We start from the raw sequence: 24,374 nt of genomic DNA, 5'->3' as shown, positions 1-24,374 counted from the left end.
TGAGCACAGGAGCCAGGGAGCACCATCCCATGCTGGGCACCCCACAGGTCCGTGCTCAGTGAAGGAATGAACGCCATCTCCCATCAGAGATCAGAAGCTAGATGGTCAGATTCGTTTGCTTTTAAGTTACACAGCAGTCCTCCCTCCCCCTCACTAGCTAATTCCTGTTACTAGATGGTCAGATTTGTTGGCTTTTAAGTTACACAGCAGTCCTCCCTCCCCCTCACTAGCTAATTCCTGTTGCTAGGCACCTTCTCTCTCCAGAGGGCAGCAAGGCCCAGGGCGCGGCTCTTTGTGACAGGGATGCATTCCTGCACTCCCTGGGCTCTTTCCACAAACGTCCCGTCGCTGAGCAGCCTTTCTCAGGGTGGCTCCCACAGAGCATGGCTCTGCAGGGGTTAATAGATGGCCCTGAAAGTGGCCCGTGCTCGGGAAAGATTAGAATTCCTGGAGGCCTTTAATGAACATGTGGCTCTCCCGCAGGGGAATTGGGCTCCGTTCCCGGGTTTTCAGACTCCACCAGTTATGAAATGTATCATCGGTTTCATAATAGCTTGTTGGAAGAAAAACAGAAAACTAACCAGAACAGGCCATAAGCTGTAGCCAGGGCGACCGACCATCCCAGATGGGCCCAAGACCCAGGGGGTTCCTGGGTGGCAGGACCTTCAGTGCTAAAACCAAGGAATTCCAGGGCAAACCGGAAGGGTTGATCACCCTCGCTGAACCCCAATTTGAGAAAAACTAAAATGTAGGGGACGGGGGAAAGTATATCCGGAATTGGCAGCATTTCCCAGTTTAAGCACCGGAACATTTTATTAGGTTGGTGCAAAAGTAATTGTGGTTTTTGCATTAATTTCAATGGCTGTCACTCATTTGGTGACCTTGCCCCCTCTGTCCCTCCACTTGGTGAGCCAGAGGAGCCGGGGTTGCCAGTGGGGGTGGTGGAGAGGATTGATGAGGTCAGGCAGGCCAGGACAGGGCACCTTCAGCCTCTCTCTGGCCACCTGGGGCAGTGGCCAGGAGCACAAAGCGGCCTTGTGGCCTGTGGACACTTTCATCTTCGACCTGGTGGCCCAAGTCAACCCCTGTGGCTTAGAGCTAATGATTCACATTTTTAGCAGAAACACAATTTGGAGCAAACAAGCATGATAACTCTCATTAGCCCTTGTAAGAAATCAAAATTGGATTTGGGAGAAAACAATTACATGCATAATATTATGACCAAAGTATGAAGAAAAATAAAATGCCTTGCTCATTTTAATAACCAGGACGTTTTAATGATTGACGAATCCTAGCAGGTCTATGGAAAAAGACAATTCCCTTTCATACAGTGAAATGAACAGAAATCAACAAAAGTTTTGGAACAAAACCCCATGTTGGGGGAAGGTCAGACAGAGCCAGGAGACTCCTGGTGGCCCCTGCAGGGCTCCAGATGGAAGCCATGGGGGCCCAAAGGATAAGCAGTTCCAAAATCCATGTGAGAAAGCAAAGGGTGGACTCGCCAAGGCAACTGGAACATGAAAAGCAGAGGGCTGAGGGCTTCCGGGCTCTGATTTGGGACAAGCTGTGAAGCTGTGGCACCCAGACAGGAGGGTATGGGCACAAGGACAGGCGCAGACAACACAACAGGACAAGCTCCAGGGAAGGCCATGCCTGTGCGGGCCACTAATCTCAACAAAGGTGCTTGTGAAGCTTGACTCTGGGCGTCAACGCACCTGGATTGAGGGGCTCCTGGAGAACTGGTAAAGCGTTCCATCTGCGTGTCTGGGAGGCTGTTTCTGGAGAAGCTTCCCATGTGAGTCTGGATGGACTCAGCAGGGAAGATCTGCCCTCAGTGTGGTGGCACCTCTCACCTCTCTCAATCCCCCTCAGCTGCCTGGAAAGGACAGAAAAGGCAGAGGACAGTTGAATTCCTCTCCCTCTTGGAGCTGGGACTTTCCTCTTCTCCTGTCCTTGGACATAGAACTCTGGCCCCTGGCCTTTGAACTCCAGGGTGCACACCAGCAGCCCCTCAGGTTCTCTGGCCTTCAGCCTTGCACTGAGAATTACACCACCAGCTTCCCCAGTTTCGAGGCCTTTGGCCTTGGCCTGAGCCACGCTGCCTTCATTCCAGGGTCTCTAGGCAGGCAGACAGCCTACTGTTGGACTTCTCAGCCTCTAGAATCATGGGAGCCAAACCCCCCATAGATACCTATATCAATAAAATGCTGTTTAGAATGAAAAGAAATAAACTTCTGATAAAGCACAACACAGATAAATCTCTTTCAATTATGCTAAGGGAAAGAGTGCAACACAAGAGGATCCACACCACATGACCTCAAGTATACAGAAATCTATAGCAGGCAAACCAATAGTGACATACACAGAAGAGTAGCAGCCTGGAGTCAGGAACTGGAGGAGGGAATTGACTGCAAACAGATAACTTTTGGGAGTGGTGAGAATATTCTTTATGTTGATTGTGGTGGTAGTTAGGTAAATCTAGAAATTTGTCAAGATGTATTAAACAATGAACAGCAAATAGCTGAATTTCTGTTATGTAAATTATGCCTCAGTAAAGCTGATTTTAACAAAATAAAAATTAAAAAATTAGTTCTCTGGGTAGAAAGAAAAGAAACTCCAGGTTAAAGAGAATGGGCAGGTGTTCATTTCCAGCAAGGCAACAAATCAGGAACCCTATTTCCTCCTGAAAACAATTTAAAATGCTGAAATATACTGAAAACAGCTTTTAAATGCATTAATGATTGGCAAGAAAGTAAGGGATTCTCAAAGACCAAAATCCATGTGAAAGCAGTTGTCAACATAAATAAATAAAACAAGGCCAAATTTTGATTAAGAAACCCACCTTCCATTCTGGCTTCAAAAAAAAAAAAAAGGCAAAGGAAGTCCTAGCCACAGCAATCAGGCAAGAGAAAGAAATGAAAGGCATCAAAATAGGAAATAGGAAAAGAAGAAGTCAAACTCTCCCTCTTTGCTAATGATATGATTCTATACCTAGAAAATCCTAAACTCCACCAAAAGGCTATTAGACCTGATAAACTAGCTCAGTAAAATTTCAGGATACAATATCAATGCACAAAAATCAGTAGTATTTCTCTACACCAATAATGTCGAAGTTGAGAATCAAATCAAGAACACAATCCTGTTTACGATGGCCACAAAGAAAATGAGATACCTAGGAATACAGCTAACCAAGGAGGTGAAAGAGAACTACAAAGTACTGCTGAAAGAAATCAGAAACAACACAAGTAAATGGAAAAAAAATTCATGTTCATGGACTGGAAGAATCAATATTGTTAAAATGGACATGCTGTCCAAAGCAATTTATGGATTCATTGCTATTCGTATCAAACTACCAACGTCATTCTTCACAGAATTGTTTTAAAAATCTATGCTAAACTTCACATGGAACAAAAAAAAAAAAAAGCCCAAATAACAAAAGCAACCCTAAGTAAAAAGAACAAAGCTGGAGGCATCATATTACCCAACTTCAAACTATACTCTAAGGATGTAGCAACCAAAATAGCATGGTACCGGTACAAAAACAGACACATGGACCAATGGAACAGAATAGAAAGTCAGAAATAAGCCTCACACTTATGACTATATGGTCTTTGACAAGGATGACAAACAGAAGCAATGAGGAAAGGACTCCCTATTCAATACATGGTGCTGGGATAACCGGTTAGCCATATGCAGAAAAATAAAACTGGACCCTTACGTTTCACCATATACAAAAATTAGCTCAAGATGAATTAGATTTAACTCTAAGACTTCAAACAATAAAAATTCTTGAAGGAAACCTAGGAAATAGTCTCCCTTCTTGACTCTGGCCTTAGCAAAGAACTTTTTACTAAATCCCCAATAACAATTGCAACAAAAACAAAAATTGACAGTAGGGACTAATTTACTAAAGAGCATCTGCACAACAAAATGAAACATCAATACACTAAACAGACACCTACGGGATGAGGGAAAATATTGACAAAGTATGCACTGACAAAGGTCTAATATCCAGAATATACAGGGAACTTAAACAAATCAACAAACAAAAAACAAATAACCCCATTTAAAAATGGGCAAAGGACATAAACAGACACTTCTCAAAAGAAAACACACAAGCAGCCAACAAACATGAAAAATGCTTATCATCACTGATCATCAGAGACATGCAAGTCAGAACCACAACGAGAAACCATCTCAAATCAGCCAGAATGGCAACTATTAAAAAGTCAAAAAATAACAGTTGTTGACGAGACTGTGAAGAAAAGGAAACCCTTATACACTGTTGGTGGGAGTGTAAATTAGTCCAGCCACTGTGGAAATCGGTTTGGAGATTTCTCAAAGACTTAAAACAGAGCTCCCATTGGACCCAGCAGTCCTGTTGCTGGGCATATACTCAAAGGAAAATAGATCATTATACCAAGAAGACACACACATTTGTATGTTCATCACCATGTTATTCACAATAGCAAATCCATAGAATCAACCTAGGTGCCCAACAACTGTGGATTGAATAAAGAAAATGTGGTATGTGTACACCATGAAATACTATGCAGTCATGAAAAAAGAAGGAAATCATGTCCTTTGCAGCAACATGGATGGAGTTGGAGGCCATAATCCTAAGTGAATTAACACAGGGACAGAAAACCAAATACCACATGTTCTTACTTATACGCCGGAGCTAAACACTGAGTACCCATGGACATAAATATGGGAATAACAGACACTGCAAACTACTAGATGGGGGAACGAGTGAGGGGGAAATGGGTAAAAACTACCTATTGGGTACTTATGCTAACTGACTGCAATATTCCCATGTAACAGACCTGCGCATGGACCCCCTGTATCTAAAATAAAAGTTGAGAGAGGCCAGGTGTGGTGGCTCACACCTGTAATCCCAGCACTTTGAGGGGCTGAGGTGGGTGGATCACCCGAGGTCAGGAGTTCGAGACCAGCCTAGCCAAAATGGTGAAACCCCATCTGTACTAAAAATACAAACTTTAGCCAGGTGTGGTGGCACCTGACTATAATCTCAGCTACTCAGGAGGCTGAGGTAGGAGAATTGCTTGATCCTGTGAGGCAGAGGTTGCAGTGAGCCAAGATCACGCTACTGCACTCCAGCCTGGGCAACAAAGTGAGTCTCTGTCTCAAAAAAAAAAAAAAAAGTTCAGAGAAAAAAATTTGGCACATAAACATCCAAAAAATATGAGCTTACAGTCAAAACTCACAAATCCACAAAGACATGAGTTACTAGGAACAAGATTCAGCAGAAATAATAATCAATCATACAAATATTTCAAAATTTAATTATGGAATACAAAATGGAAAAGAAATATGTTTAACATGTTTAAAGAAATGAAATAAAATTCCAAAATATGAGCAATGACTAATATTAAAACAACAACCTAATTGGAAAAAAACAGAATTCTGAGAATTGAAAGTATAACTAAAATGTAAAATTTGATGGATGGGTTTATCAACAAATTAAACACGACTGAAGGGAGAATTATAAACTAGAACACAGATGTGAAGAAATGATCCAGAACAAAACACAAAGAACCAAAAACATGCAAATATTTAAATAGAAACTAAAACACATGAAGAATAAAGCCTAACACACGTGGAGGAAAAGTTAAATATCAAATGTGAACTCAATTGGACACGGACACAAACAATGGTCACCAAGTCCCAGAACAGGTTGTATGAGCCCCTTGAGGCATTCATCCAGCGCTGTTTCGGAGAAATCCCTATTTCAATCCATTCCTATACGTTAGCTAAAAAACAATAGATAATCGCAAAAACGAGTTGACGTTTTTGTGTTCCTTGAGCCCAGTCGCAAAGGGCCCTCGTGACTGCGCCTCATGCCAAACAACTCGTTACAGAAGAGCTATATCTTTTCCCTTCTCCCCTTCCCATTGCAATTCACTTATTATGTCATTTGCTGATTATATGATTTGTTTATTATATCTGTATTGCCATATACTTGAGATAAAGGCTGTTTTCTCCTAAAAGCATTGTGTGTGCCTTTTCTTCTACACTCGTGCGTTTCCTGCACAGAACAACATAATGTCTAACTGAAGTTCCAGAAGGAGAGGGGAAAGAAAACGGGCAGAGGTGATAGTTAAATGGTTAAGGGATAAGAATCCCAGAACCAATAAAAGACTAATCTGCAGATCTAAGAAGCCAAACCAATTCCAAGTAAGATAAATAAAAAGAAGCTCACACCTGGACACACATCACAATGAAACTTGAGAAGGTCCCAAAACCATCAAAAGAGAAAAGACGATAATCCCATGGGAGTTGGCAGAGAGGCCAACCCAGTCTGCTGACCTGTTCCGTGGCATCAGGCCAGGCCTTCCTGTCCGACGTGACTCTCCTAAGTTCCCACTGGCCACGTCCACTCTGCTTCCAACACACATCCCCACCCTACACATCCTGGCCTTTCTGCTGTCCCACCTCTGCACCTTCATTGCTCAAAGCCCCTTCTCCTCGCCTTTCTCTCTGTGTCTGTCTACTGGACTCCTATGCAACCCTCAAGACCCAGCTCAGACCACGCCCACTGAGCTAAGCCTCCCCTGGTGAAGCTTCCTTGAGGGCCGCTCTGTTCTCCTGGCCACTGTGCTCTGCGTGTCCTGGACGCTGAATTGCCAAATAGTGGCTTAGACCACAACAGTCTGTGATGTTTCTGGTTGAGGCTTATCTCCCCTCAAGACTGTAAGCTCCTTGTGAACGAGAACCGTGCTTAACAGTTTTACCAACTCCATGGCAGGTTACACAGTGTGAATACACAGTATTGACTGAGAGAGCACCACTAGGAAAAAACCATTCAAGGTATGAGCCTTCAGAATGAGGGTTGGGTGCTCACATTCTTACAGCAAGGTGGGCATATTTAGGTCTTGAGGAGAAGGAGGAGTCAGGCCCTCCCACCCTGCACGCACCACAGAGTCTTAGTCTTAGGAAGACGCATGACGCAGTCTCAGGAAGCACTGGAGGCTGTGCCCGGCTTAAGAACAACCCACTCCCAGTGCTTGGGAGCCCCCGTTCCTGCGCTGCCCGTGCAATGCCTCTGTGCACCCCCATCTCCACCCCCCCGCCCCCTGCAGCAGGTTGTGGCTGGGATTCTCCCTAGCAAGATCCAAATGCACTTTCAGACATTAACCCTGCGCCCCCACACCAGCGACACCAAAATGCAAGTAACTCAAATGAGGCCAAAAGATCTGAGACTTAGACGCGGCATAAATTGCCACATCACAATGAGAAGTGTGACCATTCCTTGGAATCAAGTGAGGCCTCGCCGTGCAAGTCAAGATGCCGAGACCCCGGTGGATTTAACAGGACCAAGTTCTAAACGTACATCCTAGTGTCTGTGCGGAACTGAACTCCATGGGCAGCGTAGACGAGCTTCAGGGGTGGGCGCGCAAATACTCTTTAGTATGTAAATAGCATATATCTGTTTGCAAACTGCAGTGTGTTATTTACATGGGTGTCCATCAAATAAGAAATAAAGAACCAAAGCTGGCCAATGACTGCCGTGGAAAGCCTGTTTTAACAATTCCCGAAGGAGACAGTCTAACAGCGACGACTGTGAAGAATATAGTGAGCGTTTCCTTATTATGAAGCGAGTTCAAAGCAGCAAGAAAGAATAGCAGCCTTCTGCTTTCAAAGGTACTAATTCGCCAAGAGAAAATGTAGACATATTTTGTTTATTCTTTCTTCGAAGGCTGAGCTGGTAACCAGCCCTTCCTGGGTGATACGGACGTCTGTCAAAATTTGGGCTTTAGCAGATGCTGCATACAGCAGGTGCCCCTGAAAATACAAACATTCAGCCCCAGATGGACAGAAAGATCTGCTCCGAGAAAAGCCATGGCCCACAGTGAGCTGGCGGCCCAGCTGGGATGGGATGGGAGAGGAGAGCCACAGAGCTGCTCACAGGACCCTCGCTCTGGAGAGAGACCACCATGTCCACAGCAGGTGCCTTGGGTGCCAGGCCTCCTTTCTGGGAGGGAAGTTTGCTCAAGCAGTTACCAGCTTTGTACTCAATACCCACTGTGTGCAGAGTGCGGCCAGCCTCTGTTCAGACTCACCTGCTTCCCCTCAACTCCAGCCGGGGAGCCGTGATCACAGGCCACCAGGCTTGCAAACAGCCTCCCCTGTCAGCAGGTCTCAAACTTTACACTTTGAAAAATGAGTAAGGACTTCAAAGAGCCTTGATTTACATGGCTTAGATCTATCAATATATGCCATGTGGTAAATTCCAGAAAATTGTCAATATTGATTGATTGGTTCATTTAAAATTAGCATTATGAACTCATCCTATGTTGACATAACACTTTTATAACAACTAACTGGATTTTTCAAATCAAAAAAACTAGTGAGGAGGACATTTTATATGTGTATGTATTTATGTGTATAACACGTATGTATTACAAAATGTAGGCAGATAAACATGTATCAGTCTCTTTAATTTCTGGCTTAATAGAGGACAGTTACATTCCCATAACTGGTTCATATTCAGTCTTCTATATGTTATTTTGGTTGTAATTTTTGAAGAAAATGCATCCTCGCAGAGATGTGTGGTTAGTAAAGGGAAGAGCACTATTGAAGACCGCTCAGGTCACTGTGGCTGGCGTGCTGACGGTTAGCTAGGATCTCACCCACGTCATTGGGCCGGCTCTCCTCTGTGTGCCAAGCTCCATGGTTCTGTGTCACACTCTGTGTGGAACTTTTTCTCGTGTGCATGATTTTATAACATCGTGCACTGGCCATTTGGAAATACTGGCTCAGTGAATGAGGCACCTTCATTGCTCAAAGGCCCTTCTCCTCACCTTTCTCTCTGTGTCTGTCTACTGGACTCCTATGCAACGCTCAAGACCCAGCTCAGACCACGCCCACTGAGCTAAGCCTCCTGGTGAAGCTTCCTTGAGGGCCGCTCCTGGCTTCCAACTGTTGGCACATTTTATATTCAATATCAAAAGATCACATATTTTCAAATCACCAGTAACCCTGCTGGAAAGGCTGTTAAATATTGGGAAGCTGTCAGAGACAGCGACAGACACCAGTTATCCAAAATTCTAATTTTTGTCTGAAAGTTCAGATTTCATCATTAGCACCAAATGCTGTCAGTGTTTTCCTCAAAGTGACAAGTTCACTTTGCTCATTTTTGAGAAAGTATATGCCCAGCACTGAGGCCTGGGTAATGACAGTTTTCCCTCAGTCATTCTTTCAAATAGAAATAGTGTTGGATTAAGAAGAAAAGCAGCGAGTTCAACTCCCAGCTCAAAGCCGAGCACACTCTCTCCTCCTCCAGGCATCACCGTTCTCGTGTTAGCTGAAGCCTGACGGTGTGTGTCCCGTTTTGTTAAAAGAATATTAACAGGATGTGTGGTCAACGATTGAGATTCAAAAAATAATACTTTCCCTGCCTCATCAAGGACATTTATAAGTGAAGGTGGCTTTTTGTTTATCTCTGAGAGCAAAGACATTGAGAGGGTGGCACTGAGGACGGGACACTGGAGGAGAAACCCGGGGAGACCCTGGGAGAGACTCTGGGGAGACCCTGGGGGAGGCCCTGGGGGAGACCCTGGGAGACTCTGGGAGAGACACTGGGAGACTCTGGGGAGAGACGCTGGGAGAGACTCTGGGAGAGACCCTGGGGCAGGCACTGCCCGCCCAGGCCTGGCCATTGCCCGTTTCCTGTGCAGGCACCGGCAGTTCTACGACTTTGGAGCAGCTTTTGCCACATCCCTGTAATACCAACACTATGAACCCAGCGAATATCACCGAGTGTCGTTGTGAATGTAGATTTTACCTTCTGAGTCCCCTGAAAGGGCCTCGGGCCCCACAGCGGTGCGGCCACATCCCAAGACATACTGGTCCAAGGGTTGAGGGAGGGAGAGGGGCCAGAAGGACCCCAGGGCAGGAGACTAGGAGACAGTGTCTGCTCAAACCAACCCTGATCAGGGCCCATCTTCGTCACTGTGAGTCGGGCACTGGACTCCCCAGGCTCCTCAGGCACCCAGCAGGTAGGTGTTGGCACCTGCGGGAAGCCAGAGGCCACCACCCGGGCAGCAGCCCCTTCTGAAGGCAGCTCGCTGGCGTGAGTGGACATCAGCTGTCATCCATGGGCATCTGGGTCCCTCCCACTTCAGGATCCAGTCGCTCCTTTAGACACTTTAAACCCAGTCAGTCCACTGGCCAGCAATTCTGTCTTCATCTTTCCCTGGCACAGACCTTTTATCTCGGTCCAGAACACGTCCCCAGGCAACAGCATCCACGCTGCCACCAGGAACCAGGAGCAGCTGGGCTGCCCGGCAGAGCTCCCCTGTGTCCAGTAAGAACCCTTATGTTTGGTAAGAAGCCCTGTGTTGGGTAAGAACCCCTGTGTCCGGTAAGGACCCCCATGTTTGGTAAGAACCCACCGTGTCTGGTAAGGATCCCCTGTGTCCGGTAAGGACCCCCATGTTTGGTAAGAACCCACCGTGTCTGGTAAGGATCCCCTGTGTCCGGTAAGGACCCCCTGTGTCAGGTAAGGACCCCTGTGTCTCATAAGGCCCCCCTGTGCCCAGTAAGGATCCCCTGTGTTTATGCTGCTGCATCTGAAAGCAACTCAGCCATCCTGCTTCCTCTGCAAGCGGAGTTCTTAGCTGGCACCCCTTACACGGATGAGAAGACAGAAACGCAGGGGAAAATCAGCAGCCTCGCCGAGACCAGACTCACGTGTAAACAGGACACAGAACCACACGCAGGTATTCGGAGAAAATGCCCCCGCTGGGTCACCAACAACCACTTGTGAGGGGAGCAGGCATCTCATGGTGACCAGACACTGCTCCCACACCCACTCAGACCAACGGGAGACATCTGCCAGCATCGAAGTTCCAAGACAGGTTGTGTAAGTTGCTTTAACAAAAGGTTTATTTTGTTTACATGTATCACCATGATAAATACATTCTCTGCAAGGTGAGGAGTTTTAGAATATTGCAATTGAAACCCAAAGAGCTCCCCACCCCCAGAACCCCCACCTCCCAGGCCCCCCACCCCCCAGAACCCTCACCCTCCAGGTCCCCCACCTCCCAGACCCCCCAGACCCCCTGCCTCCCAGACCCCCAACCCCTCAGGCCCCCCCACCCCCCAAGCCCCCAGAACCCCCGCTCCCAGACCCCCACACCCCCAAGCTCCCCACCCCTCAGGCCCCCCCACCCCCTAGACCCCCAGACCCCCTGCCCCCAACCCCCCTGACCTCCCCACCCCCCAGGCCCCCCACTCCCCAAACCCCCCAGACCACTCACCCCCCCAGGCCCCCCACCCCCCAGACTCTCTACCTCTCAGGCCCCCCACCCCCCAATCTCCCCACCCCCGGGCTCTGTGTTTCAGCCGCTGCAGTGCTGGGAAGCCAGCCGGTTGAAGCCAGCTCCTGGGGGGCCCTCTTCATCCACACACAGCCCCTCCCCGACAACATGCCACAGAGTCCCCCGAACGCTGAACTTAGATCCAAAATGGGGAGGAATGGCCCATGTGTCATCTCCACTGCTTCTCGCTGTTTCTAACAGTTTTCTCCCTCTCTGGCTCCCTCCCCATCAGACTGGACACAGGGATGCCCCCCTCGCGGAGTAATTTCTGACAGATTTCTCTTCTATGCAGGCATGGCATTTGAATCTCTGTGAAGACCGATTTTCCAAGCAAAGTTCCAGAAGCCACTGTGAGAAGCCAGTGTCACGTTGCCATCCCCGGGCATGCCTTCCAGGTGCCCCTCCCGGATCCATACTCCAGGGAAGCACAGCTGCTGTCGGGGAAGGCAGAGCCCACACCTGCTGTCGGGGAAGGCAGACCCATTCCTCTCCACTTAGGCAACTTTAGCAACAGAGTTTAGAAACCATGGGACCCTGCACGGGGCAGGTGCCTAAGCACCAGGTGCTTCGCTGCGGGGGGTGCGGCACGGGGCGGGGGAGGCTGTGGCTGTCCTGAGCACTGGCTCTGACCCAGGTAGGTGGGACCCTGCACAGGCCGCCTCCATCTGCCCGTTCTCCACTGTCCCCAGCCCCTCGAGGATCTTGGCCCAAACGACAGGGTGGGAAGGGCCCAGTGGGGTGGCCACCGTGTTCTCGCTTTTGCCTCTTCCCTGGTGGGAGCAGTTGAGCATCCCTGGGCCTGGGCCCAGGTAAGGTTGTCCTCCAAAGCTGTGTATGTGCAAACCTGACTTCTTTAACCAACCCGAAGAGTGTTACAGGCATACCTTGTTTTATTTTTTATTTATTTATTTATTTATTATTTAGTGAGACAGAGTCTCACTCTGTCGCCAGGCTGGAGTACAGTGGCACAATCTCAGCTCACAACCTCTGCCTCCTGGGTTCAAGCAATTCTCCGGCCTCAGCCTCCCGAGTAGCTGGGATTACAAGTGTGCGCCACCACGCCCAGCTAATTTTTGTATTTTTAGTAGAGATGGGGTTTCACCATGTTGACCAGGATGGCCTGGGTCTCCTGTCAATGTGATCCGCCTGCCTCAGTCTCCCAAAGTGCTGGGATTACAGGCATGAGCCACTGTGCCTGCCTACACCTTGTTTTATTATACACCAGTGTGTTGTACTTCACAGATACCACTCTTTTTTCTTTGAGATGGAGTTTCACTCTGTTGCCCAGGCTGGAGAACAGTGGAGTGACCTTGGCTCACTGCAACCTCCACCTCCCGGGTTCAAGCGATTCTCCTGCCTCAGCCTCCTGAGTAGCCGGGATTACAGGCATGCGCCACCACGCCTGGCTAATTTTTGTATTTGTAGTAGAAAACGGGTGTCACCATGTTGGCCAGGCTGGTCTCAAACTCCTGACCTTGTGATCTGCCTGCCTCAGTCTCCCAAAGTGCTGGGGGCATTTTTTACAAATTAACATTCCGTGGCAACCCCACCTCCAGCAAGTCCATAAGTGACTTTTTTTTCAACAATACGTGCTCACTTCATGTCTGTGTCACATTTTGGTATTTTTACAAATATTTCAACCTTTTTCATTATGATTATATCTGCTATGTGAATCTGTGATCAATGATCTTCAATGTTCCTATTATCATTGTTTTGGAGCACTGTGGACTACACCCATATAAAACAGTGGATTTCATCTATAAATGTCCCGTGTGCTCTGACTGCTCCACCGGTCAGCCATTCCCCATCTCTCTCCCATTCCTCAGGCCTCCCTCTTCCCTGAGACACAGCAGACACAGCAGGGTTGTTAAATGATGCCAATTAATAACCTTGCAATGGCCTTTAAGTGTTCAAGTGAAAGGAAGAGGTGTACATCTCTCGCTTTAAATCAAAAACTAGAAATGATTCAACTTACTGAGAAAGGCTGAGGCAGGCTGAAAGCTCAGCCCCTTGTGCCAAACAGTGAGCCAAGTTGTGGATGCCCAAGGAAGAGTCCTGGAAGGAAATTAAAAGTCCCCCTTCAGTGAACATGTGAAGGATAAGGAAACAAAACAGCCTCATTGCTGATATGGAGAAAGTTTTAATGGTCTGGATGGAAGATCAAAGCAGCCATAGTATTCCTTCAAGCCAAAGCCTAATCCAGAGCAAGACCCTAAGTCTCTTCAAGTCTGTGAAGGCTGAGAGAGGTGAGGAAGCTGCAGAAGAAAAGTTCGAAGCTCGCAGAGGTTGGTGCATGAGGTTTAAGGACAGAAGCCACCTCCATAAAAGTGCAAGGTGAAGCTGCAAGTGCTGATGGAGAAGCTGCAGCCAGTTATCCAGAAGATCTGGCTAAGAGCATTGATGAAGGTGGCTACAGTAGACAAGAGATTTGCAACGCAGATGAAACAGCCTTGTATTGGAAGAAGAGGCCATGTAGGACTTTCATAGCTGGAGAGGAGAAGTCAATTTATGGCTTCGAAGCTTCAAAGGACAGGCTGACTCTTGCTGGGGAAAATGAAGCCGGTCACTTTTAGTTGAAGCCAATCCTCATTTGCCATTCCAAAAATCCTAGGTCCCTCAAGAAATTGACTCTGCCTGTGCTTTATACATGGAACAGCAAAGCCTGGATGACAGCACATCTGTTTATGGCACAGTTTACTGTATGTTTTAAGCTCATTGTTGAGACCTACTGCTCAGAGAGAAAGACTCCTTTCAAAGTATTTCTGCTCACTGACAATGCATCTGGTAACTGAGATGTATAAGCAGATGAATGCAATTTTCTTGTCTGCTGACTCAATATCCATTCGGCAGCCCATGAATCAGGGGAAAAAAAAATATTTTTAAGAGACAGGATTGGCCAGGTGTGGTGGCTTAAGCCTGTAATCCCAGCACTTTGGAAGGCCAAGGCAGGAAGATCATGGGGCCAGGAGTTCCAGACCAACCTGGGCAACATAGGGAGACCCCCATCTCTACAATAATAATAATAATAATAATACGTTAGCTGGGTGTGGTGGCATGCACCTGTAGTTCCAGCTACTTGGGAGGTTGAGGTGGGAGGATCACTTGAGCCTGGGAGATTAATGCCACAGTGAGCTGTGGTTGTGCCATGACATTCCAGGCTGGACGACAGAGCAAGACCAATCTCTTAAAAGAGACAGAGAGAGAAGGTCTTGCTCTGTTGCCCAGGCTGGAGTGAAATGGTGCGATCACAGTTCACTGCAACTTCAAACTCCTGCCTTCAAGCATCTTCCTACCTCAGCCTCCCAAGTAACTGGGACTATAGGCATGTGCCACTATGCCTGGCTAATTTTTTAATTTTTGTAGAAATGGAGTCTCATTACCAAGACTGGTCTCGAAGTCTTGGCCTCAAGCAATCCACCCACCTCCATTTCCCAAAGTGCTGGGATTACAGGCATGAGCCACCTCGCCTGGCCCAAGGAGTAATTTTGACTTTCAGGTCTTATTACTTAAGGAATATACTTTGTAAGGCTATAGACGCTATAGATGGTGATTCCTCTGAAAGATCTTAGGAAAGTAAATTTAAAACTTTCTGGAAAGGATTCATCATTCTACATGCCATTAAGAACATTCATAATTCTTAAGAGGAGGTCAAAATATCAACATTAACGGGAGTTAGGAAGAAGTTGATTCCAGTCCTCATGGATGACTTCGAAGGGTTCAAGACTTCAGTGGAGGAAGTAGCTGCAGATATGGGGGGAACAGCAAGAGAACTGCAGTTAGAGGTGGAGCCTGAAGGTGGGACAGAATTGTTACCGGCTCAGAATCAAACTTGAAAAAATGAGGAGTTGCTTATGTGATGGATGAACAAAGAACATGGTTTCTTGAAATGGAATCAACTCCTGGTGAAGATGTTGTGAACATTGTTGAAATGGCAACAAAAAGATTTAGAATACTCCATAAACTTACAAGGTAAAGCACCAGCAGGATTTGAGAGGACTGGCCCCAATTCTGAAAGAAGGTCTACCGTGAGTAAAACGCCATCAAATAGCATTGCATGTTACAGAGATATCGATCATGAAAAGAGTGAATCGATGGGGCTAACTTCACTGTCTCATTTTACGACATTGCTACAGCCCCCTACCCAGCCTTCAGCAATTGTCACTCAGATCAGTCGGCAGTCATCAACATGGAGGCGAGATCCTCTGCCAGCAGGAAGATTCCGACTTGCTGAAGTCTCAGGTGATTGTTAGCATTTTTAGCACTAAAGTTACTTTTAATTAAGGCATGCACTTTTTTAGACATCAAGCTGTTGCACACTTAATAGACTGCGGTGTACTATAAACATAAGCTTTATATGCACTGTTAAACCAAAACTTCCTGTGACTTGCCTTATTGCAATGGTCTAGAGCCGAGCCCGCAATGTCTCTGAGCTATGCCTATGTTCTCCTTATCATTATTGTCAACCAAGGTCAGCGCTGTGACCAAAAGTGGACGGGTCGCTTGGACCACCCACATGGCTCTCTGCCTTCCTGCATTCTCCTTAAGGAGGAAGGAGTCCTTGAGGCAGCTAGTGTGTGGGCAAGAGCACCGTCTGCAGCCATGACCCAGACTGGATCTGGACTCTGCTGCTTGCCAGTTCTGTGACCACCCCGTGCCTCAGTTTCCCCTTCTGTAAAATGGAGACAGTAATACTTTCATTGTAGGGTGTGTTCAGAGGGTCAAATGAGTTCACATTTATGACGTGCTCAGAGCAGTCCTGCCCCGCAGTAAGCACTATTTTTGCGTTTATCGGATAAATGAATGGTATTCTGGAAATAACCTTGATGTGGGAACCAGGAGAGCCTTGGAGAGCAGTTTTTGCCTTCTTAGCCTGAGCCTGCACATTTTCTGAAACCATCGCAGTGGTTTCCTCTCCCTCCACAGACAGAGGGGCTGTGTCTGCTGCTTTGGGTGTCAGAAAAGGTCTGGGCTGGTTCTAGAAAGTTCATTCTCATTCTGAAAGGGCGGGAGGTCTCCAGTTCCAAAGCAGCCAGTGTTTTCTCCATAGGCCCAGCAGGTAAATAGGGATTTGCCAGAGGTCTCCCCCTCGTAAATTATTTCTGCTTCATAAGCACAGAAAAAAGAAAGAGGAAAAAGCCTGCAAGGAAGAAACCAAATAAGCCAGCTGAGATTTCGGACTTGAAAGCAGAGCTACACACATCGCTCTGCCAGATGCCACTCGGATTCCTGAAGCAGCTCGGCCACAGAGCCCACCCGCAGCCGCGCCAAAAGCAGGTAGTGTAGCCTCGTGAATTCCTATGCAAAGTCGCATTCAGCTCTAAAGATATCTGTGAATGCAAATCAAACGCCCCCACGAGCTTGTTTCCCTGAGACCCAGGATCATGTCCAACTCAGCCAGTTTCTGAAAACACCAAGCAGATCTGCAAGAGATGTGTCAGAATGAGAGCAGAGGTCAGCCTAACCACCTCAGCTGCACCATCCTGGAGCCCGCCTTCACACCCCAGCCACTGCCCACCACTCCACCGAGTCGCCACGCCCTGTTCTTGGCTCTGTGAGAGGTCGCCCCCAGCGGAACGACAAGGGCAGTGGGTAGCTCATCTCAGACTACGGTATTCTGCAGCAATGACCCTGAAGTTCAAGCAGCTTTCACACAGGGTTTATTCCACACTCACTTGCATGCCCATCGTGGGTGCTGCACAGTGTCTGCTGTGTTAGTCGGGGGCCTCCAAGAAGCAGCCCCCAAGCACATCTTAGAGGCAATGCCGTGAGGGAAACGGGGCAGGTTGAGCGAAGGGCAGCCTGGGCTGGGGCCTGACCCTCAGGAAGGAGAGAGGGGAGGAAGGCAGTTGGGAAAAGTCTTGACCCCTGCAGGCCTAGGGAAATTAGCTCAAAGTCACCATCAGAGGCATCCACATCTCCCAGGAGTGCCTGGTCTGCCCAGGTGTCCCTGCCCTGCTCAGTCACTGTTGTGGGAAGGGAGGCCACAGTGCAAAGGCCACAACAGGTTTCAGAGCTCAACCGCTGGGGCCCTGTGTCAGTCACGTGCCCACAGCCAGGGACCCAGACACTCTACAGCTGCTACTTCCTTGTTCTGAAACCAAACTGAAGGAACAGCCTCTGCCTGAAAGGAGCCAGGTTCATGGGTCCTGCACAGCACAGCAGTTCCATCTGGGGAAAGGGAGGTGGAGGAACCTCGAGATGGCTCTGGAGCTCCCACTTGCATGACACAAACTCACCTCTCATCTATCACTGGCCAAGCACATCCTGGTGCCTGCTGACACCAGAGGGCGGTAGGAGCAGTGACACTCAACCCTGGACCTGGCGCAGCTCCTCCCCCAAGCCTGGCGCTCTCCCCAGTTCTGCCGAAATGAATGACTGAGAAGCAGGTACCATTCCTCACTTTATCGTGAGTTGAGAAAATTATATTGCCCAAAGCCACTTAATTCTCTTTTTTCTTTTCTTTTTTTTTTTTTAAGACAGAGCCTCACTCTGTCACCCAGGCTGGAGTGCAGTGGCACGATCTCGGCTCACTGCAACCTCTGCCTCCCGGGTTCAAGCAATTCTCCTGCCTCAGCCTCGAGAGTAGCGGGATTACAGGCGCCAGCCACCACGCCCAGCTAATTTTTGTATTTGTAGTAGAGATGGGGTTTTGCCATGTTGGCCAGGCTGGTCTCAAACTCCTGACCTCAGGTAATTCGCCCACTTCAGCCTCCCAAAATGCTGGAATTACAGGCGTAAGCCGCTGCGTCCAGCCAATTTTCTTTTTTTTTTAATTCAATCGCTTTGGGGATACAAATGGGCCTTGGTTACATGGATGAGTTACATAGTGGTGAGTTATGACACTTTAGTGCACCCATCACCCGAGTGGTGTCCGTTGTAGCTAATGTGTAGTTTTTTTATCCTTACTCCCCTTCCCACCCTCTCGCTTTTGAGTCTCTAAAGTCCATTATATCAGTCTGTATGCAGATTCATAGCTTAGCTCCCACTTATAAGTGAGAACGTACAGTTTTTAGTTTTCCACTCCTGCGTTACTTCACTTCGAGTAATGGCTTCCAGCTGCATCCAAGTTGCTGCAAAAGACATTATTTCATTCCTTTTAACAGCTCAGTAGTATTCCATGGTGTATAGACACCACATTTTCTTTTTCCACTTAGTGGTCGATGGGCACTTAGGTTAGTTCCCCATCTTTGCAATTGTAAATTGCGCTGCTATAAACATATGTGTGCAAGTGTCTTTTTCATACAATAACTTCTTTTCCTTTGGGTAGATACTCAGTAGCAGAATTGCTGGATCAAATGGTAGATCTGCTTTTAGCTCTTTAAAGAATCTCCGGCCGGGCGCGGTGGCTCAAGCCTGTAATCCCAGCACTTTGGGAGGCCGAGGCAGGCGGATCACGAGGTCAGGAGATCGAGACCATCCTGGCTAACACGGTGAAACCCCGTCTCTACTAAAAATACAAAAAAAAAAAAAAAAAAAAAACTAGCCGGGCGCGGTGGCGGGCGCCTGTAGTCCCAGCTACTCGGGAGGCTGAGGCAGGAGAATGGCGTAAACCCGGGAGGCAGAGCTTGCAGTGAGCTGAGATCCGGCCACTGCACTCCAGCCTGGGTGACAGAGCAAGACTCCGTCTCAAAAAAAAAAAAAAAAAAAAAAAAAAAGAATCTCCATACTGTTGTCCATAGAGGTTGTCCTAATTTACATTCCCACCAGCAGTGTATAAACATCGCTGTTTTCCTGCATCCACGCCAACATCTGTTGCTTTTTTGACTTTTTTAAAATGGCCATTCTTGTAGGTGTAAGGTAGAATCTCACTGTGGTTTTAATTTGTATTTCCCTGATGATTAGTGATGTTGAGCATTTTTCCATGTGTTAGTTGGCCATTTGTGTATCTTCTTTTGAGAAATGTCTATTCATGACCTTTACCCACTTTTTAATGGAATTATTTGGTGTTTTTCTTGGTGATTTGTCTGAGTTCCTTGTAAATTCTGGATGTTCATCCTTTGTCAGATGTGTAGTTTGCAAATATTTCTCCCACTCTGTGGGTTGCCTGTTCTGCTGATTATTTCTTTCACTGTGCAGAAGCTTTTTAGTTTAATTAGGTCCCATCTATTTATCTTTATTTTTGTTGCATTTGCTTTTGAGGTCTTAGTCATGAATTATTTGCCTAGGCCAATGTCTAGAAGACTTTTCCCACTGTTAGCTTCTAGAATTTTTATAGTTTCAGGTCTTATATTTAAGTCTTTGGTCCATCTTGAGATGATTTTTGTATAGGTGAAAGATAGGAATCCAGTTTCATTCTTTCACATACAGCTATCCAATTTCCCCAGTACCATTTATTGAATAGGGTGTCTTTTCCCCAATTTATCTTTTTGTTTGCTTTGTCAAAGATCAGTTTGCCATATCTATTTGGCTTTATTTCTGGGTTCTCTATTCTATTCCATTGGTCTGTGTGCCTACTTTTATATCAGTACCATGCTGTTTTGGTTACAATAGCCTTGTAGTATAATTTGAAGTCTGCTAATCTGATGCCTCCAGATTTGTTCTTTTTGCTTAGGATGGCTTTGGCTATTAGGGCTCCTTTTCGGTTCCATATGAATTTTAGGATTTTTTTTCTAATTCTGTGAAAAATGATGATGGTATTGTGATAGGAATTGCATTGAATCTGTGGATTGCTCTGGGCAGTATGGTCATTTTCACTATATTAATTCTTCCAATCCATGAGCATGGGATGCATTTTTATTCGTTTGTGTCATCTACGATTTCTTTCAGCAGTGTTTTGTAGTTCTCCTTGTGGAGATCTTTCACCTCCTTGGTTAGGTATATACCTAGGTTTTTGGTTTGTTGTGGGAGTTTTTTTTGTTTTTGGTTTTTTGTTTAGTTTTGTTTTTGCAGCTATTGTAAAGGGATTGAGTTCTTGATTTGATTCTCAGCTTGGTGTTGTTGGTGCTACCGATTTGTGTACACTGGTTTTGTAACCTGAGACTTTACTGAATTCATTTATCGAATTCAAGAGCCTTTTGGAGGAATCTTTAGGATTTTCTAGGTATATGATCATATTGTCAGCAAACAGTGATATTTTGACTTCCTCTTTTCCAATAATCTTTCTCTTGCTTTCTTGCTCTGGCTAGGACTTCCAGAACTATGTTGAATAACAGTGGTGACAGTGGGCATCCTTGTCTTGTTCCTGTTCGCAGGGGGAGTGCTTCCACCTTCTCCCCTTTCAGTAGGATACTGGCTGTGGGTTTGTCATAGATGCCAATGCCACTTACTTTTCTTCAGCCAGAAGTGCTGGCTCATCCCACAACTGAAGAGAACTTCCCATCCACATGTTCGCTGAGTCCCTACCAAAATTAGGGAGCTGTAGGCCCAGGAAGGCTCAGGGTGAGGGTCTGGGGAGTGCCCCCCTGCCTCAGAGACCACCAGGAGGGTATGTAGGGCCACAGAGCATGGGCACGACCAGGGAGGTTGAGGAGCGCCCTGCTTGGTGACAGGGAGGGCGCAGGCTGACTCTGGGCCCCAGAGCACCCACCCCACAGACTGGACAGTTATCCACGGAACATTTAAAAGGCCAGTTGTCTGGCTACATGTCAGTGCTGCTGCCCCAGGACAGCCCTCTGTGTGCAAACACCCCCACAGGTGACCCTGATCCAGCTCACTGTGCTGGAGTCCCGGGGGCAGCCCTCTGTGTACCCACACCCCTATGGGTGACCCTGATATAACTTACTCTGCTACAACCCCAGGGACAGCCCTCTGTGTGCCAACACCCCCACAAGTGATTCTGATACAAGGTTCTGGAGCCAGGACCAAGACTAGGACATTAGTGAAACTCCCCACAGGAAACTCCACAGCCTCCAGGTCAAAGCCGTGTCTTCACAGCCTCAGCCCAGAACCTGGCGGCCAGAGGGCATCAAGGGTGCCTTAGTATCATATCCAAGTTTCTGAAATATAATACAAAATGATTCACAATACAGAAAAACTAAAATATTAGCAATTTGAAAAGAGAAAAGCCATCAAAAGACAGCACTCTCAAGATGACATAGATGTTACAATTGTCAAAGACTTTAAAACAGCTAAGACATTCATCTTCCACGAAGTAAGGCTAAACGCTTATAAAATGAATGGCAAGATAGAAATTGTCAACAGAAAACTAGAAGCTACATTGAAGAACCAAATGAAAATTTTAGAACTTAAAAATATAAATAATCAAAATAAAGAATTCACTGGACGTCACTATAGCAGAACGAAGATGACACAGGAAATTATTGGTAAACTTGAAGACAAATCAGTAGAAATTATCCAATCTGATTAAAAGAAAAAAAAAAAAACAAAGTTTCATGGCCTCTGAAAAACAACAAAAAGTCTAATATTGTTAAAATCTCAGAATGAGGGACTAGGCCAGGCACAATGGCTGGTGCTTGTAACCTCAACACTTTGGGAGGCTGAGGCTGGAGAATCCTTGAGCCTAGGAGCTAGAGAGCAGCCTGGGCAACAGAGAGTGGCCCCATCTCTACAAAAACATTTTTTGAAACAATTAGCCAGCTGTGGTGGTGCACACCTGTAGTCCCAGCTACTTGGGAGGCTGGGGTGGGAGGATCACTTGAGCCTGGAATGTCAAGGTTGCAGTGAGCTGTAGTCATGCCACTACACTCCAGCCTGGGTAATGGAGTGAGGATCTGTCTCAAAAAAAATAAAAATAAAAAAGAATGAGAAAAAAATGGTACATATATGTGTGTGTATATATATATATATATATACACACACACACACACACACGAGATAAAATAATAAATTAAAACTTCCCAAACTGGGAAAAAGGAAAAAAAGTTAGAGATTCAAGAATCTCAGTAAATCCCAGATAAAATAAACTCAAAGAAAATCACACCCAGGCACATCATAATAAAATTACTGAAAACCAAAGATACAGCAAAAAGGATTGTAAGTAGTCAGAGTAAAAACATATTATAAAAAGGGCGCTAACAAACTGAATAACGGCAGATTTCTCACCAGAAACTGTGGGGCCAGAAGACAGAGATGCAACAACTTAAAGTGCTGAAAGGAAAGAACTGTCAACCTAGGGTTCTACCTCCAGAGAAAGTATCCTTCAGAGACTAAAATAAAACAGGGACATTTTAAGAGAAGCAAAGAGAATTCGTCACCAGAAGATCTGCTCTAAAAGAAATGCTAAAGGAAGTTCTTCAGAGAGAAGGCAAATAATCCCAGAAGGAAGTGAAACTTCAGGAATTACCTGTTCAGGCTGTTTCCTCCTCTTACATACTTTAAAATATGTGTGATTAAAAGAAATATACATGATTAAAACCTTGTTCTGTGGAAATGTAGCTGTAATATATAAGGTAACTACGAAACACAAAGGGAAGAGTAAAGGGCCTTATATGGCTATAAGGTTTCTACATGTACATGTCACTTAATGTGGTAAAATATTAATTTTCAGTAAACTTTGAAAAGATAAGTGTGTGTGTGTATATATACACATATATCTGTGTGTATATATGCATGTGTATATGTGTGTGTAGTTAACTCTAGGCCAACCACTTAAAAACTTACACAGGTAGATATAATTAAAAGCAAATAAGTACATTAAAATGCTATGCAAAATAAATATTCAAATAACTCAAAATAAGGCAGGAAAATGGAAACAGAAAACAAAGGCAAAGGAAATAAGTAGCACAAAAAATACAATAGTAGAGGTAAATCCAATGACATCAATAATTATATTAAAATAGAATGGTCACGAATACCAATTAAAGGACAGATATTGTCAAACTGATTTTTGATTAGCTTTTGGGGTACAAGTGCTTTTTGGTTACATGGATGAATTCTATAGTGGCGAATTCTGAGATTTTAGTGCACCTGTCAGCTGAGCAGTGTACGCCGTACCCAATAGGTAATCTTTTCCTCCTCACCCCCCTCCCAACCTGGTCCCCCAGCCTCCAAAGTCCATTATATCACTCTGTATGTTTTCATGTCCTCATAGCTTAGCTCCCAGTTACAAGTGTGAACATACAGTATTTGACTTTTCATTCTTCAGAATCTTCACTTACAGCCAACTACATGCTGTCTAAAAGCCCACTTTAATATAATGATACTCACAGGTTAAAAGAAAAGGACTTTTAAAATATGATTAAAACACTAGTCAAATGAAAGCTGGAATAGTTATATTAATATCATGCAAAATAGAATTCAGAACAAGGAAAATTACCAGACACAACAAGACATATCACACGATCATAAAAAGCTCAGTTCACTGAGAAGACATAGCAATTCTAAATGTATATATACCTAAGAACAGAGCTGTAAAATTCATGAAGCAAAAACTTATTGAAATGAAAGGAGAGATAGACAAATCCAAAATTATATTTTGAGATTTCAAAACTTCTCTCTCAGTGATCAATAAAACAAGTAAAGAGAAAAACAGCAAAGATACAGAAAATGTGAACACCATCACCAACCAACTTGACTAAACTGGCATTTATAGAACATATTATCCAGAAACAGCAAAATACAAATTCTTTTCAAGTGTACATAAAACATTTGCCAAGGTAAACTAAATTCTGGATCATTAAACAGCCATCATAAATTTAAAAGGATGGAAATTCAGCTGGGCCTGGTGGCTTATGCCTGTAATTCCAGCACTTTGGGAGGCTAAGGCAGGCAGATTGCTTCAACTCAGGAGTTTGAGACCAGCTTGGGCAACATGGCAAAACCCTTCTCTACAAAAAATACAAAAATTAGCCAAGTGCGGTGGCACATGCTTGTAGTCCCAGCTACTTGCGGGCCTGAGGCAAGGGGATGACTGGAGTCCAGGAAGTCGAGGCTGCAGTGAGCCGTGTTCATGCCACTGCACTCCAGCCAGGCAACAAAATGAGACTTTGTCTCCGAAAAACAAAAATAAAAGAAAACCTATATAAATGGAACAACATACCATGTTCACGGACAGGTATGTTGTTAATTTAGTTAAGATATCAATTCTTCCCAAAATGATCTATAAATTTAATACAATTCCAAATGAACTCA

The 24,374-nt window shown here is 45.7% G+C and overlaps 1 long non-coding RNA gene across 1 annotated transcript; it reads left to right on the top strand.

Moving 5' to 3' along the window:
- Positions 1–10,155, top strand: LOC105470852 (uncharacterized). Its single transcript, XR_980816.3, has 3 exons — positions 1–104; positions 9,308–9,448; positions 9,702–10,155. It is a non-coding gene; the product is annotated as an uncharacterized lncRNA (long non-coding RNA).
- The last annotated feature ends 14,219 nt before the right edge of the window (positions 10,156–24,374 follow it).

The sequence above is a fragment of the Macaca nemestrina genome, chromosome 9 (genome assembly GCF_043159975.1).
Source record: "Macaca nemestrina isolate mMacNem1 chromosome 9, mMacNem.hap1, whole genome shotgun sequence".
Classification (NCBI taxonomy): Eukaryota; Metazoa; Chordata; class Mammalia; order Primates; family Cercopithecidae; genus Macaca; species Macaca nemestrina.
The sequence above is the reverse complement of the archived record's forward strand: the minus strand, read 5'-3'. Positions and strand labels throughout refer to the sequence as shown.